Below are 5,782 nucleotides of genomic sequence, written 5' to 3' on the forward strand. Positions count from 1 at the left end.
ACTTTTACAATAATTTTGCATACTTTTACAATACCAAAAATCTAATTGTCCCCTTTAAATTTGATGCATTTCAATTTTGCCTTGGGTAGGTCAAAACGTTTTTTTAATAAAAGTGAATTTATCTCATTACATAAATGAACAAGGTAAGGTTTAAAAGTTTTAATTGACAATTAGCCTACTTTAATCAACATAAGCGTTTTAGGAGCTGTTATGATGACGAAATCAGCTCCGTATATTAGACATATTAAATATATATTAGATTTAAGCTGTGCCATTTTAGCCTAGACATCCTTTACAAAAATAAGAAAAACGTGTATTAGTAAAACGAAGGACAATATTATTTTATTTAGATCCCATTAACTTCCATAAATTGCTTCAACATACTTCCGGGTTTTCCAGGTACGGGGATGGGGAAATCACCACATGAGGAGACGTATTTGATATGGGCGTGGCTTTCGTTTACGTCACACTTGGACGTGGGCGGGGTTGTGTCGGGGATGGGCGTGACTTCTGACGTCACACTTGGATGTGGGCGGGGTTGTGTCGGGGATGGGCGTGACTTCTGACGTCACACTTGGGCGGGGTTGGATGTCCACCGCAGGCTGCAGCGAGCCCTACTTGGAAATTTAACACACTAACCTGTCGGACTAGTATCAGGTTAACAAAAGTCAGTGGAGGAAGACGCACGGAGGCACTAAAGGCATTAAAAATGGCATTTTTCACTGTTTTGTGTTCGTTAGTTCTGCTCGGTGCTGCTGTACCTGCCTGGAGTGGTGAGTTAACTGTTTAAACGAAAAAGAACTGGGCTACGTTTATTTCTTTCGTAAAACTGAAAGTAAAACAAGTGTTATCATCATTTTTTACGGTTTCTCAACATGTTTTCTATACTAACATAATGAGTGTTAAAAAGACTAAAACTTAAATATTTCCGAGTGTTAGTTCAGGTCTGTTTTGTTGTCCAGCTGTGTCAGTAATGGCTCAGGTAAACAAGTACAGAAATACTTTCGATTCAGGAACCTGTAGAACGTCATTGTAAAAAAAAAATAAAATACCCTTGTGTATGAGTCAGATCAATTCCACTGGTCTTTTAACTAGTCATACTAAACTTAACTTAAAATGATACCTTGAATAATACGGTTAAAATAATTTTACCTGCCAGTTTTCGTGATATTAATTTTGTAATGACCCGGCAGAGTTTATTTTTGTGTTATTTAAGCATGATGATTGGGTTTTTGCGTTAGCAATGTTATGTGTGTTTATGTTTTAGATAGTTTGGGTTGATTTGCGTTCATTTACTGCCCTGTTATATAAAAGGGTGAATGTCACCGTCATGGAGAAGGGTGTGTAGGGAAGTTACTTGTGATATGCCCTTAACTATGTCAGGTGTTTTTTCTTGGTTCAGAATTAAAAGAGAAAGAAGACAGCACTGTTTCCTGCTGGTTTGTTTTGTCATTTCTTCTGTTCATAGAGACGCTCATGGTTGTGCGGTGTATGAAGCGAGTGCTCGCTCTGTTCACTACCCAAAATAAACGTGAGGTTCGGGTGCTAGCCGTTAGTTTATCACCAGTATAACAGCCTAGCTTAGCTCCGGTCAGCCCACGTTATTTAGAAAAACCGCCAGTTGTTACAATATAATACAATATAATAATTATTTTATTGTGAAATTACGTATTGCTCTAATAATAATAACAATAATAATAATTATATCTAATGTAGAATTTTTTAAAATTATTATTACATTTAAAAGGCCTACCCATTTTCTTGTTAATAGGCTATCGTAAATAGATTTTCTGTCTACAGTAATACTTTAAGGTTTTTGGAGTAATTTTGAGAGATTTTTAATAGCAAAATCGGAGTTAGTGTTCTAGTTCTTGAAATACAATATAGAGAAAGACTATTGTTGTTCCAAATATCAGCTAGACTGCAATTTGCAAGTTATATTTGTTTTATACAGTTCAATGAATAAAAAGTGTTTATTAAAACAAATAAGCAATCGATCAAAAACTGAAACCAGCTTAAGTTGCTTTGCTGGTCCTAGCCGGTTGCACAGGCTAACACCATTTTGGCCTTGCTTAAACTATAGGCTACCAGCTAATACCAAACTTAGTAAATAGTAAATAATAATACTTATTTCTTATTACAGATACCATTACAGATAAACATTCCCTGTATTACATTTACACGGCCTTGTCCAAACCTGTCGAACAGCCGGGCATCTATGAATTCACTGCTATGGGTCTGCTGGATGACAGACAGATTGACTATTACAATAGTGAGCAACAGAGAAAGATTCCCACACAGCAGTGGATGAAAGAGAAAATGCAGGAGGATTACTGGGAAAAAGGCACCCAGTCAAGAAAGAGCAAAGAGCAGTGGTTTAATGTGAACGTCGACATTCTGATGAAACGGATGAGACACAATGAATCAGGTTAGGAACACTGATACATTTTAACCTTCAAATACATATCTTTATGAACATTTTTAATTATTTTATTATCATCTGACTCTCAAACTTTTTAATTTGTGTCTATTTCAGATGTTCATGTTCTTCAGTGGAGACATGGTTGTGAAATTGAGAAAAATGGAGATGAAGTGAAGTTTTCCAAAGGCATTGATGAGTACAGCTATGATGGAGAGAACTTCCTGTCTTTTGATGATAAGGAGTCTCAGTGGGTTGCTCCTGTTGACGCAGCTCTTCCAACCAAGAGGAAGTGGGATGATGTGCCCATCCTAAACAGTACACCAAGGGCTACCTGGAGAAAGAGTGTGTGGACTGGCTTAACAAATTCAGAGAATACGGAGATGAGGTGCTCAAAAAGGGCTGTGAGTAAATGTACAGTATTTGTATTTGTTGATATTCTGCAGCTATCATAGAGATATAACTCACTTGTAAATTGTTTTCTTTGTTCTCAGCTCCTCCAAAAGTTCATGTGTTTGCAAAAAGGTGTATCAGTGACAAAACCAAACTGAAACTCACCTGTCTGGCCACTGGCTTCTACCCCAAAGATGTGATGTTGACCATAAGGAAATATCGCACATCCCTGTCTGCAGAAGAGATTGAATCCACAGGAATCAGACCAAACCATGATGAAACCTTCCAGCTGAGGAACAGTGTGATTATCCAGGAGGATGAAAAAGCAGAATATGATTGTTTTGTGTCTCACAGAACCCTCAAAGAACCAGTCATCGTCAAATGGGGTAAATAAAACATATAGAGAGAAATATCACACATACTATTCAAAACAAAAGGCTCTTAAGTTATGAACTTCTGTTTTTCCTTTTTTTCTGCTTGTCATATCCTTGATTAGTTCAGAATATTTATATATTTATTTTGTATAGATGGAAAATGCCAAGACTGCCCACCAGAGACTATTGTAGGTATGATTGGAGGAGTGATTGGAGCAGTGATTGTGCTGGCAGTCGTTTTAGTAGTGGTTTTCATCTTAACAAAGAAAAAGATTATTGGTGAGTAGTGACTGATTAATGAATATCCACACACAGTCTTATATTCGGTTTTGTGTTTTCAAAGGAATATTTTTCCCCAAGAAGATAATTTTGTCATTGTTTGTAGTCATTATATAATGCTTTTGAGTTCTGCTGAACAAACATACAGGTTTATAACAAATTGTGAGTGAATGATGACATGACATTTCATTTTCATTCATTTCATGTTACTATTCCTTTAACAAATAAAGATCCAAATAGAGATGTTCAAACAAATAATACTGGATGGGTGTACTTGAGATAAGAGTATAGTGGGGAAGATGTCATTTTATTTAACATGTTTCTGTCCCAGAGATTTGGACCATTGTTATTTTTGCATTAGTATTACAGTGCAAAGAGTATTCAGAATACATTTATTTTTTCTGTCATGCCCTTCAGCTTTCAACTGCAGGAATGGCCAGGAACGTAGCAATGATGAAGAGAATGTTTCTCTGCAAGGTACCAGTTATCCCATTCCCACTATTAAATCAGTCTTATGCAACAGTCTATGTTAAAATACACTTTAACATCTCACTGTTTCTTCAGTAGGTCCAGCAAATGCTAGTAATAGATCCAACAGCAATGCAAGTTCATCTCAGGTGGATGGAACCCCTTCTGGTAATTATGTTTTAAGATATTCCATTTACCAGGGTGATTACATATACAATTATATGTACATACAAATTGTTCATTAAATGTCCGCTGTAAACATTGTTAAAAATAATGTGGAATCAAAGTGTAAATGTAAGGAAAATGCCCAGGCATTGGTGATACATGTCCAGTGGAGATACCTTTTACTACGTAGTTCAAAATCTCTGATGTGACTTGTATTGCTGCTTAACTTGAACTTATGATTGTTACACTACATCTAGATGATGGACTCAATACAGTAACAGCAGGAAAGGAGTGCAGTGCTGACTCTGACTCTGGTGAATATGCCATTCATGCTTTTCTTTAAATAATGCACCAAAACCAGAATGCATAATTTAATACATCATTTGACTTCCTGTAATCTAAACTGGTCTCATTGTGAATCACATTGCACACACAAACACAAACACAGACACAGCAAAGCATCATGAGCTAATCACCACTGTACATGCTGCTTTTTTCCCTTTCCATTTTTTTTTTATTGATTGATTGGTGCATCCCTAGTTATTATGGCATCTCATGCACAGCACTGGAGAAATACTTTGACATTTTACTGTTCCTCAATAGGACGAGAGAGTGCTGGTTCAACTCCAGACAATGGTTCTACTAACTCTCGGGAGGCAGTGAACCACGTGGTAACTATATTTTACACGTAATATCAGTGCAGCCAAAGGGATCACATTGACACTTTTCTGTTTTTCCATAGGCTAGGGTAGCACAGGAAAAATATCATGTGGTTAACAAAATGTAAGATTAGCCTTGTTATGGGGTTAGGGGTTTGAACTAGCAGGGGTAGGGAACCATTGGGAGGTGCAGAGAACATAAGTTACATGTGAATATTTGGGAAGGCTGAACATCAGCTGGAGACTGCAGCATACTGGATGAACTGCATATGTTTGATTACATACACCTGGATAAATACGACCCAAAGCAAGTTAAGAGTTATCAGACAAAAGCAGACTTTAGGGTCAGTACTAGGATATGGATAGCTATTTTTGCTGTGGGTCCGCTACACATTGAAGTGAACTCTACTTTGGGAATACTGGAAATCCATTAATTTCAAATAGGATGGTGTAGAGTATTGTAGCTAGCTCTGAATAAAAAGTGTCTTAGATATATACTCACATGGAAATTATCAAACATCGGTTCTCTAATATTTAGCCACTTCTAATAGTAAATTCAGTGACAAATATTTATGTCTGTGTTTCAGTGTGAGGACTCCAGTGGTCAAAGTCAGCCTGCAGAAGCACAATCATTACTACAACAGACAAGCCATGATTCAGAGTCAGAGCATCACTGAACATTTGTAATGGCGGATACATGGTACTTCTAATCGACAATGCTCACAGTCCAGACAATAAAAATGATACTTGCTGAAAGCTAAAAAATCAGGTGTCTCCAACCTTATTTCATTCGGTAGCTACTTTTTAAAAATGAAAGCGGCTGAGAGCTACCAATGTTAAACAGTACTTAAATCTCTTAAATATTGTATCAATCCAAACTGTTATACACGGAGTTGTTAAAATGTGCTGGAATTATTAAAAAAGTACTGATACACACACTGAAATAATTTAACCAAGTTTTATGACAAAGCCAACAAATAAAATTAGCAGCACTATGCACTTTTTATTTGCCTAAACAGTGAAAT

General features: G+C 36.6%; 1 pseudogene; it reads left to right on the plus strand.

Moving 5' to 3' along the window:
• Positions 1-601: 601 nt before the first annotated feature.
• LOC109059573 lies at positions 602-5,460 on the plus strand (annotated as a pseudogene).
• The last annotated feature ends 322 nt before the right edge of the window (positions 5,461-5,782 follow it).

Source organism: Cyprinus carpio, chromosome A19, assembly GCF_018340385.1.
Source record: "Cyprinus carpio isolate SPL01 chromosome A19, ASM1834038v1, whole genome shotgun sequence".
Lineage (NCBI taxonomy): Eukaryota > Metazoa > Chordata > Actinopteri > Cypriniformes > Cyprinidae > Cyprinus > Cyprinus carpio.